The sequence below is a fragment of the Martes martes genome, assembly GCF_963455335.1.
Source record: "Martes martes genome assembly, chromosome: 3".
Classification (NCBI taxonomy): Eukaryota; Metazoa; Chordata; class Mammalia; order Carnivora; family Mustelidae; genus Martes; species Martes martes.
This window is the reverse complement of record NC_137890.1, coordinates 195,568,810-195,581,054: the sequence shown is the minus strand read 5'-3', so window position 1 is coordinate 195,581,054 and position 12,245 is coordinate 195,568,810. Positions and strand designations below refer to the sequence as shown.

The window sequence follows — 12,245 nt, the reverse complement described above, 5'->3', positions numbered from 1 at the left end:
GTATATTGAAGAGAAACAGATATTAATTTTGGTTGTGACACCAGGTTACTATTTTCTTTCTTTTAACCAATTTTTTTATTTGCCTATTTCTCTGCTTTTCATTTCAGAAATGTAGAGGGTTGAATCAAAAATCTGTAAGGAGGGCACCTGGGTGGTTCAGTTGGTTAAGTGGCTGCCTTCAGCTCGGGTCATGATCCTGGAGTCCCAGGATTGAGTCCCATGTTGGGCTCCTTGCTCAGCAGGGAGTCTGCTTCTCCCTCTGACCCTCCCTCCTCATGTTCTGTCTCTCATTTTCTTTTTCTTTCTCAAATTAAAAAACAAACAAACAAACTGTAAGGGTATTTCTGGCCCTACAAAGCTATAAAGCTATTATATTAGAATATTGAATATAAGGCTTTTTAAAGCTCTGTGCCAAGAAATGGCATCAAAGACTTCCAAGTTACAGAATTGTAATAGAGAGAATAATTCCCATTCACATCACAGTATTTAGATAGGTAGGGCTTATCAGAGAAAACGTGACTATTCCCTGTTCACTACTAAATTTTGCAAAGATTAATATGACCTTCAAACACAGTAATAGAGAATAACAATAGAATGTAATAGAAGAATTTTTCTTTCTTTTTTTTAAAGATTTTTGTATGTATTCGGAGAGTGAGCGCGTGCATGTCTGCGAGCAGGGGAAGTGCAGAAGCACCCACAGGGTGAGGGGCGGAAGGCGGAAGAGCGGGAGAGGGAGCGAGTCCTTCGGCAGACTCCCCGCTGAGTGCAGAGCCCCACACGGGGCTCCTTCCAGGACCCTGAGATCATGATAGAGGCCAAAATCCAGAGTTGGATGCTTAATTGACTGAGTCACCCAGAAGTCACCCTAGAAGAATTTTCTGGCCACAAAGATATATAGAACTTTCCAAACCATTTTACATTATAAAATGTAAACCAAAAAAATAGTCTTAGCTTTTTAGCTTAATGTATCTGTGTGAACACACTTTTTTCTTTTCTTTTCTTTTTTTTTTTTTTAAAGATTTTATTTATTATTTATTTGACAGAGAGAGATCCCAGTAGACAGAGGCAGGCAGAGGCAGAGAGAGGGAGAGGGAAGCAGGCTCCCTGCCGAGCAGAGAGCCTAATGCGGGACTTGATCCCAGGACTCTGAGATCATGACCTGAGCCGAAGGCAGCGGCTTAACCCACTGAGCCACCCAGGCGCCCTTTCTTTTCTTTTTTACTGCATGAATTTTTTTTCTCAGAATGCATTTGGAGTTCAGCTCATGTTCTCCGAAGTTACACATATGTATGCTTGTTTGGATATAAATTTCCACCAAATATTCTAGCAAATGTAAGACAGAATCTGAGATGTTATAGAAATATTGAATATTATTCTTCCCTTGTTAAGAAAACACAAAACTTATCTTAATAGGATACTGTGGAGGAATATTTTTATGATCCGGATAGAACCATAAATTCTAAGGTCCAATGTGATTCAGAAAATTTACACTTTGGATGGGAAGAGTGTTTCGTGATTTTATATGTGTTTGTGTGTTACTGTTTCCAGTGAGGCGGCAGCCTGTGTGTCATACCATCGTCTGGATCCTTCATTGAATGTCCAAAGACTTCAGAAAAAATTGAGAATAAATAGGGAATAATAAACTTTTTCTGGAAATAAGTAACTAAGATTAGCACATCTATAAAGTGAAATCCCCAATGATTTAAAGTTGGTGTTTATTACTAATTATGCAGTAAATGTGAAACACAAGTTTCCTCTACTTTGGAGATAATAAAAAATAATAAATTCAGCATGGCATAATTTTTTCCTTATAGATAGGGGCTATTCTGCTTAAAACTTCGTTAACAGTAGCCAACTTTTATTTTTATAATATGAATATGCCCCGGGGCACCTGGGTGGCTCAGTGGGGTAAAGCCTCTGCCTTTGGCTCCGGTCATGATCTCAGGGTCCTGGGATCGAGTCCCACATGGGGCTCTCTGCTCAGCGGGGAGCCCGCTTCCCCACCCACCTCTGCCCACCTCTCTGCCTACTTGTGATCTGTCTCTGTCAAATAAATAAATAAAATCTTTAAAAAAATATATGAATATGCCCAACGAGGTAATTCTTTACAATGGGAATTGAGAGTTATTGGTTACTTAAATTTCTCTTACTTTTTGATGTCATGTAGACAAAACATTTGACAGAAGTGTTGAATTTTCATCTGGTGGTTTTGGGGTCCTATAAAACAGCCTAAAACAAATGAAAGTGTCTAAAGGCTGGCTTGAATTAACTAATTGTCACCAGGTCTATTTGCCAGGGTTCCTGACTCACAGCTTTAGTTCCCTTCAAATCCAGAGTCTGTTTCTCATGGCAGCCAACTTTGGACTCAGCGTATTGAAAGCTACAACCGTTTGTGTGGGTTTTCCTTTGTCGTGTGTCTGCAGCGGTCCGAGAGGGCGAGGAGCTCTGAACCACAGCAGGAATTTCCTGTAAATTACAATAAGTGACCGTGCTTTCCTCATCGTCCACATCCTTTTTAATTCCTAAGTCCTAGGCATTTTTTCCACTCCTTTAGGTAGAAATTTCCTCACTTTTACAGAAGCCGTACATGTAAATGTTTTTTGGTTTTTTAATATCTCATAGACATATAAATAATACGTCATTAAATATATTAGCAGGACGCGATACATCAATGGAGCGAGCCACAAAGTGGAAGACTTGCCCAACGGGCACTTATTTTTTTGTTTTTAAATATTTTATGTATTTATTTGAGAGAGAGAGAGTGAGAGCATGAGTGGGGGAGAGGCAGAGGCAGAGGGAGAAGCGGGCTCGCTGCTCACCGGGGAGCCCGATGCGGGGCCAATCCCAGGAGCCCGATCATGAGTCAAGGCAGATGCTGAACCAGCTGAGCCCCCCAGACGCCCCCCCCCCGGTCTAGCATTTATAAGTGTAATGTTGCCGATGGAATAACATAAACAGAAACAGGTTAGATTGGGCAGTTTAGGAAGAGCAGGCTGGGAGCTCATCACAGTCCTGATGGGTGTAAATGAAGAGGCAAAATCAAAGTGATGGTTTCCCTTGTCACACTTGGGCTGAGCTCTGCATATTTTGGAGAGAGGAAAGGTTTGGCAAAATCGATGTATTCCCTAAAAAGATAAATAATTTACTTTGAAAAGAAGCTTAAGGAAGGCCTGGGAGATGGGATGGAAGACAGATGAAGCAATAATAAAATATTTAAGAAAACAAACAATGTTTTCTGGGGGGGGTGGGGAGGTGCTTTCTTTTAATGTGGGGTTTTCCTGCATAGGGGAAGTCCGCATCGCATCCACTATCAGAATTCATCTGGAGTCTAGACTCTGGCTGACATTTGGCCTGGAGGATCCGATTCTTAACCTTAGCACGGGTCCATCCCACTGAACAAGGTTTTCAAATATAAAAATTCCTTCAATGTAGGTATTCCTGTTCAACTGATGGCTAATTTTATGAGTCAATGCATTGTGGTAAACATTAGGGAGTTTTGCCACATCTACTGGAAACCTCTTACATTTTTGCAAATGTATAATGTTCTTCATTATCCAAAATGAAACTTCATTATCAAAAAATAAAAGTAAACTCTTTGTTAATGATCATAAATTACAAATATAAGTTATTACACATAGAATTATAAGCCCAGGTTCAAAGGAACTTTCTTAACCTCCTTATAATTTGCTATCCTTAATAACAAAAGAGAAGCCTTTTTGGTATGTTCCAATCCATTGCTTATAAAGCCTTATATTTACTTGCTTACTCGGACCACCAACAGCTCACTTCCCTATGACCTATGTGGCATCCAGTCACACTATCCCAGATCCAATCCGTCTTACTGTAGGTAAGCCAGAGAGACAAAGAAAGGTAGAAGGTAGGTCACTGGGCAGTAGGACACTTTCAGAACGGCGGTGTCTGTTCTCCTCCCTTCCTTTAAAGTGTCTGCGCAGCGGCCAGGCCGGCCTCTTCTCTTCTTTTCATGGAGAATTTTCAATCAAGTCTTCCCTGCTCAAAATCTTCTATGCAACAAAATGTGCACCTTGGTGAAATTTTATTTAAAAATTTCCCGTCCAAATGACTGTCAGTGAAAGTTTTTAAAAATCCTACTCGATCGCATTACTATTCCAATTATATTATAATTATTTTATAAGCATAAAATGATTTTTCATAAATAGACACTGCATTAGTAGATGAAAAACTAAAATGTATGAGATGCTTAATTATCTCCCCGGTAATGTAAAAGTGTAATGCAGCCAAGGTAATGAATGATTCTAAAGGTTAACTGAACCAAAAAAAGACAAATGGACCTTAGAATCCAAATAATTTTTTTTGAAGATTTTATTTATTTATTTGAAAGAGGGAGAGAACAAGAGACTGCAGAGCAGGGGAGCAGCAGTGGGAGAAGCAGAAGCAGGCTCCCCACTGAGCAGGGAGCCACACACGGAGCTGGATCCCAAGACCCTGGGATCACGACCTGAGCCGAAGGCAGATGCCTAATGGACTGAGACACCCAGGCACCCCTCCAAAATAATTTTGTTAACAGAATTTAGTAAGTATGATAATTTAGTTAAATTTAAAATCAGTAATAGAAAAGATTAACTATTTAGTGAAAAGTGTTGATAAACCTGCCCATCAATTTGGAGGAAAAGTTTATATCTGAGATTCAATTTCAGTTGGATTAAGATTTAAATGTGAAAGTAGACTGTCAAGTTATTAGAAATGTAAAAATTAATATTGTTGCAATGTTGGGACACAAAAGAATTTTTAGTCAGATTATTAAATGTAGTGATAACTACAAACTCGACCCTCCTGTTGCCAATATTCAGTCTAGCCAGAGATACTCTCCTTATTTTTTTCTCTTTGCCACCTCTTCACCATCAGTTCTATTTCAGAGTCTAACTGATGAAAGTGCAACAATGTTCAAAGTTAGAACTGAGCTATTACAAATCATTTTATTTGTTACAGAAAACTTCAGATAGTATTGAATCTTGTTCCTGTCTTTAATTCAGCATAGCTACGTTCAGAGGTTCTAGAATCTCAGAGCTGAATGGACCTGAGAAGTCTTACAGAGAAACTTGCTCATTTTACAGATTTGGAAAGTAGGAGTTTAGGAGACTTTTTGCCTCCTAAGCCACAGCTGTGGTAGATGAGCTAAGAGTTTGAGTTTCCTAAGTTTCGTTTCTGTGCTTCTTTCATTAGGTTGAAATTAAACCATAGATGAGTCAAACTAATATGATAGCAAACCTCAATCCTGGTTCTCATTTGTATTTTTTTTTTATCTCCCCAGAGACAATTTTTCAACATCTTTCCTGCTGGAATTTAAACACACACTCACTGTAAACTGTACTTGTTAAAAATAAAATTTTAAATACTGCGAAAGAGGCAATAAAGCTCTCCCCCCCCAAAATCTTACAAAACTCCTTAAGTCAGAGATCAACCTAACGAAGAGAAAAGAGTTTAAATTTGTACCTTTCATTTTCAAGCACTTCCAATTCATGTCCTTTACAGTATTCCAAAAGATGTTAAAATTTATTAAGTTAAAAAGACACTTAGAAAAAATATTGTATAATCCTCTTAAGTTCCACATGAAGATGACTGGTACTGTTTATCTTGACAGATAAACTGTGGAGGTCAAAATCAGTTTTTGCCCAGGAAGTGAATTTTCTTCCATTTTATGCTCTTTCCTACAGGTCTTCATTAAGCAAAATTGGGGCTTATAAAAATTGATCTGGCTCCATTTCACATACAAAAGCTCAGAAAGAGAAATTCAGCTGTCAGACGTGAGAAGGCATTTCGAGCGTCCAAACCTCTGCAAAGGACAGTGAGTCATGAGAAACGTACTGTGCAAAGGAAGCTGACACATGAAGGAGGAGAACAACAACGATGAGTTCCCAGACACGCTGTGGGAGAAGAATAGTGATGGAGGGTCTATTTTGGGTCCAGCAGGATGACTTGGGAATTTAAAAATCAGAAGACGGAACTATGTCACTTGGCTTTGAATTTAAGATGAAATGATTCAGGGGGCTTTTTTCATTAACGCTATTATAGTTTATCAGGATGGTACATGATCGGATTGCTTAAATACTTTGCAGTCTAAAAATAAGTTAGGACAGGAAAACTACTTCAGTTTTGTCAGGGAGGGGGCCGTGAGGTGTAATAATGACTGCATAGTTAGTATGTTACCGACATGGAAGTATAATGCTAAATGTAAATTACAAGACGTATCTGGGTACAGCAGGAATCTCTTCGGAAGCACCCGCGCCCTGGAGCTCGTAATTAATGCCCAGGATTGAAATGGAAACTGTTCAGCCAGGGAGTTCTAAAAATAGTCTCTAGAACAACTTAAATCTTTAAAACAGCTTACCCCCCATTTTCCTGTTCTCTTATTGACAAGTGATATCCTCTTACGTTCCGATTATGGGAAAGTTTTACAATCATTTATAGGAAGAGAACGGCGACTATGTGACTCAGAAAAGAAAGAACTCTACAGAGGAATGTCATTTAGTTCAAACGAGCAACCTAGTTCTATTATTTGATAACGTTAAACATAATTTGTTTTCTATGTATGTCTATATAGAAATATCGATACAGTTATAATAAGGTCAGCTACAGACATTATACATGAGCATATATTAACATACATGTATGTTTCTCTGTGTGTGTGTGTGTGGTGTTTGTGCCAAATATTACCAAATTACTAACTTTGCTAAATCTATAGGGCCCATTTAAATTAATTTAACACTCCTAGTTCTCTGGCCGAGGTAACAAGAAGTTAGGAGCCAAATTCATAACCTAAGGCCCAGGAAATGACTTCATAAGTTGCTGGATGTCCATAAGTCCATCTCTACCCATATTTTGTTGGACTGTCTTTCAAAGTTTTCCTTTATTGGGGAGTTCTTTGGCATTAAGTTATAAGTCAATCTGTGAAACCTTCCTTACTATTGTTAACATGTTCATATTATTGTCAGCTTCACTGGAAATCCAACATGTTCCTCTCTTTAGGTCCTGAATGCTCTTTTGTGATGTAGACAATACCTGAAAGTAGGGCCATCCAAAGTCTGGACAGGTGCCAGCACAAATGGTTGCTGTATCATCGTAGAGCCCTGGAGGACAAGAGAACATTCCTGTGAATTTGGTAATATTATTCGTGAATAAGGAATTTGGTAATATTATTAGTGAATAAAATTATTAGTGAATAGTGATTTTACAGAATTTAACTTAAAGTTATATACTGGTGTGGGCTCTTTTGTTCAAACCATAAACCCCTGTATTTTAATTGTTGAATTTTGATGGGAAGTTGGGAGGAGATGTGTCAGGCACTTTTAGGTTGCCGCCATGCTAACCTGGAGGCAATCAAGAACTTTGTTCTTGGCACATTATTTTTAATGATGAAGATTTTAAGGGACACGAACATGAAGGGTGGTCCCTGTTGTTCAAGAGCTTAGCAGTAGGAAGAGGTGGCCCTGAAGTGTTCAGGGGAACGTTTGCTCCTGGGAAAAAGGAAGGGTCTGTCAGTGATTCTGAGAATGGGATGGCGCAGCCGGTTCGGAGTACAGAGAGAAGGTCGGTGTGATCAGGGTGGAGTGAATGAGGGGCAAAGAGTGTCCTAGACCTTGTCAAAGAGGAAGGCAGAGCCTAGATCATGGCAGTTTAGCATTTAACCTTCTTTAAACATAGGGCATTACCAAAAAGTGAGATTCCCCCACCACTGAACGAGGACTTTAATGTATATAAATGAGGTTTATATGCCTCTTTTTGGACTCAAACTAATGTTGAAGGCAAGATATGGCTATACTAGGATTTAATCCTGCTTTGCATTTACATGGTATTTGGACTTACTGAACTTCAAAAATGTCAAGTTTGTGTTCACAGATTACTTATCTCCATTAGTTCCTATTGTGATTTGAGAGGTTTTTATTGGACCTACTTTTGTGGATCATCAATTTGTTGCTACTTCTAGCAACAACCTTGGAATTGTCACCAAGGATTTCTATGAAGTCAATAGAGATATTTACATGAAAACTCAAAAGTTAAGAGCGATCTTTGCAATCAAATTTTTGTGACTCAAAAAACATTTTTGGGGGGTGCCTGGGTGGCTCAGTGGGTTAAAAAACATTTTTGGAGTACTTTGTAAAGTAGTACACCTTCACGTATTTTTAGTAATTTAGTATGCATTATTATAAATTGTGTGGTATATGTTACTATCAGGACCATGATCCAGTCTTATTAAGGAGATGTGTATTTTTATGCCAACCAACACCGCACACTTTGAGAATCTGGATTTTCTACAAGCTATTTTGGAAAGAATAAAAACTCTGGTCTATCTTGGGTTTTATTGGCATATATATGGAATTCAGAAGGTTCAAAGTGGAAGTTTATTTTGAGTATTTTCCCAACTTGCTAGCAATGAGCCCGTGAAATAGAGAGGACCGTGAGGTGCTCCTGGCTTTCCTCTGCCGGGCCCCGGAGATCTTGTTTTCACTCCAACCGAAAACGCTGCGGAAGAGCCTTTCCACCCCTTTGGTGACGCGGAATAGATAGAAACCGGATATGCCAGTGGTGTCTTCTGGCTATCGGAAATTTTACTGATGAGGTAACTTCGATTAGTAAATGCACTGTACTTTTTTTAAAGATTTATTTATTTGTTTGAAAGAGAGAGAGCAGGGGAGGGGGCGGAGGGAGAGGGAAGAAGCCCGCGGACCCCCCGCGACGCTTGGACCCCCCCCTCCGCCCACGGCGTGCGGACCCCTTCCTGGGGCTCAATTCCACAACCTGGAGAACATGACCTGAGCCAAAGTCAACAACTGGGCACTTAACCACCTGAGCCACCCAGGCACACCAGTGTGCCGTACGTTTTAACAAAATAAAGCACATGTCAGCATGGTCTGACTTCCACTTTCCTCTGAAAAATACCTGTATCTGTAGTACCAAAGGTTAATTGACATCCAAGAAGAAAAGATGCAAAGAAAACATAAAGTCTCTAGATAGATATATCTGGAGAAAACTCAAAAAGAAGCTGATTTTGTTCAAGTAGTGCCATTGCCTAAACTGATCAGACAATGACATCAAAATCAACTAAACCCTAAAAACAGAGAAAAGAAATACAGCAGATAAGAATAACAGATAAACCCTCGTAATGTAATGTCAAGGTGACGCACAACAGGTGAGCTAAAAAGATGCAAATCTAAGTGAATTTAGTAATTTGAAAAAATATATTGGTTAGATTCAGCTGATGTGTCTAAGGACAAGCAAGTGGTTTCCAAAATGAGAGATTACGGGAAAGACACAAACTCCAATGCCTTCTATAATGTTTTTATGTATGAGAAATAATTTTTACCACTGTAGACACTACCTCTTTCAAGAGATTTGTAAGCTTCATAAATGATTTTAACTCTTTGAAAGATTATAAAAAGCTTACAACACATGTCGTTATCTATTTGTCCAAAGTCATAGAACGTTCAACACCAAGAGTGAACCCTAATGTGAACTCTGGATTTTGGGTGATTACGTGCCGTGTCAACTGCAGGTTCCTCGGTGGTAGCAAGTGTGCCAGTCTGGTGGCAGATGTTGTCGGGGGGGGGAAGCTGTGCGTGAAGGGGGACAGGGCTGTGTGGGGAATGGTTGTCCTCCCATTCAGTTTTGCTGTGAACTTATAACTGCTTCAAAAAATAAAGTGTATTTAAAAAAAGTGCACATCCATCTGAATGGACTTGTTCATTTTCTTCCTCTATTTTTAAAAGAGGTTTTGGTGTGTATTTGAGGGGGTGTTTGAATAAAGGGAATGGGAAGTTCGAGATATGACTGTAGGCATTGCCAGTTTGTGTTCTTGTCACCCGAGAAAGGCTATTTATACCTTCCCAGTTTTAAAAGTAATGTTTAAATTACTTTATAAAATTCAAAAGTACCTTTAAAAGTTTTAAAAGCAATAAAGCACATTTTGTACCTTAAACACATATTTAAAAGTAATGAAATACCTTTCCTCTTTTCCTGGACCACCTAACCAAACTGAGGTAGTTAGTCCTTCTCCCAAGCAAAACTGGTTCGTCTGTGATTCTAGACCCTCAGGTCGCTGCTCCCCTTTCACAAACAATGTTGATTCTTTTTATATACATATTTGCTGTGGTTCCTGATCAGGGCGATGCAAGTTAAAATCCCCACGAGATCCTATATCACTCCCACCGGCCTGGCAGAAATGTAAAGTTTAACAATCACAGAAGACGCGGGGAAGGATGCGGTGCGGTGGACGCGTCATACCCGGCCCAGGAGAGCAGAAATTGGCGCTTTGAGTTTCTCAATTCCCGAAGCCCCTCTGGGAAGGGCACGCCCCGAAGAGGCTCGGGCGTCCGTGTGCCGGAGACTCGTGGACGACGCGTTCGCTGCGCCGTGGCCGGTGGCCGTCAAGGGGGGGGAGCGGGGCGGGTCCGTCGGGAGGGGAGAGGAACGCGCTTCTGTCGCGCCGCACCCCCGCCGCGCTCCGGGGTTCGTGGGCACCACGGAGCCGCCCTGCCACGGTCCAGGGTTTGTTGGGTACCACGGAGCCCCCCTGCCGCGGTCCGGGGTTCGTGGGTACCACGGAGCCCCCCTGCCGCGCTCCGGGGTTCGTGGGCACCACGGAGCCGCCCTGCCACGGTCCGGGGTTTGTGGGTACCACGGAGCCCCCCTGCCACGGTCCAGGGTTTGTTGGGTACCACGGAGCCCCCCTGCCGCGCTCCGGGGTTCGTGGGTACCACGGAGTCCCCCTGCCACGGTCCGGGGTTCGTGGGTACCACGGAGCCGCCCTGCCACGGTCCGGGGTTCGTGGGTACCACGGAGCCCCCCTGCCACGGTCCAGGGTTTGTTGGGTACCACGGAGCCCCCCTGCCGCGCTCCGGGGTCTGTGGGTACCACGGAGCCCCCCTGCCGCGCTCCGGGGTTCGTGGGCACCACGGAGCCCCCCTGCCGCGGTGAAAAGCAGCGGCCGCCCGCGCTCACAGGGCCGCGTCTCCGAAGTGGCTACACGGACGAGGCCGTCTCCGAAGGCTGCGTTCGGAATGACCTTCCTCATGACCTTCCTAGAGACGAAAGCAGCGAAACTCAGTAACACTCTGCTTGAAAGCACGTGGGCGGTAAGGCCGTGGAGTAAAGCGGCGGGACGGTGAGGACAGGTGTGGGCCACGGTGTACTCCTGGGGCCGAGTGGGCGGCTCAGCGGAGGGGAACACGGGAGACCGGCTGGTGCCACGAACACGCATTCGTGTATTTAAACGACGTATTTATGCTGCGCGTCATCTTCTGGGTCTCCAAGAATTTTAAAATTAGAAAACATTTTTGTAGAACGGTAGGAAGAGTATGATTCCCTCATCTGGAATGGTGTATTTATTGTGGCTTTATGGATAAAAATATCAAAACGCACTACATTTGGGACAGGTCAGAGCACTGGGGTGGAAGAAATGCAGCTGCCTCATACATCACCCATCCAACTGGAAAGTGTTCTTACTCTCGTCAGGAATATTGTTAAGATTAGACCCCTTTGAAATGCGCAAGTTAAATACTTAGAATTTTATAAATATGATTTAGGCGTGTGAATTCAGTTTGACTTTAGGTTACTTTCCTAGCTGTATGGAGGGAATTTTGGAACACCAACGATGAACAGCCCATGAATCACTCGTGTGTGTGTGTGTGTGTGCGCTTACCCCTGGGTCCAGTGAAAGAGGAAAGGTCACTAAAGTTATATTTTGGGTTATTATCAGGTTCTCAAGGCTTTTAAGTTATGATTATTCAGATAGGGAAATGCACCTGCAAATCACAAAACTATTAATTTTCAAAGTCAAAATTAGAAGAATTTTGTCTTGCTATTTATATGTAGTTCATGTGAATTAATGCTTGTTATTTTATTATTTAGAAAGAGAATCACTTGTTTTAAGCATGTGTCTTGTTCATGCTTTCATTTTGTCATTGTAAATTTAAACCTAACTGTGTTTTTATGTCTTAATTCTCACCCTATCCAGAGTTCAATAGAGAGAAAACTATTTTCAGGGAGCACAGAGATCATTTAAGCATTCCTCCTTCTGTATGCTGAGCAAACTCAGCCTGATTTGGTAGATTAAGAATGACCCAAGGGATTTGTATTTTACCAAACAGTTCTGCTGCTACAGATGTGCTATGATTAAAACAAAGTCTTAAAAATAAGTAATTAATTAAAAATTAATTAGCAAAGTATCTTACTGTCTAATATTAGTATCTGTGCTAGTATTAATGTCTGGC

At 41.4% G+C, this 12,245-nt stretch overlaps 1 protein-coding gene across 1 annotated transcript in view; it reads right to left on the bottom strand.

Annotated features, from left to right (window-relative positions):
• Positions 1 to 12,245, bottom strand: part of CALCRL (calcitonin receptor like receptor) — a 93,541-nt gene that overhangs the window by 66,701 nt on the left and 14,595 nt on the right. Inside the window, exon 2 of the mRNA XM_080799128.1 lies at positions 7,039 to 7,106. The gene's annotated coding sequence lies outside the window, so the exon portion shown is untranslated. The remainder of the gene's footprint in view (positions 1 to 7,038; positions 7,107 to 12,245) is intronic.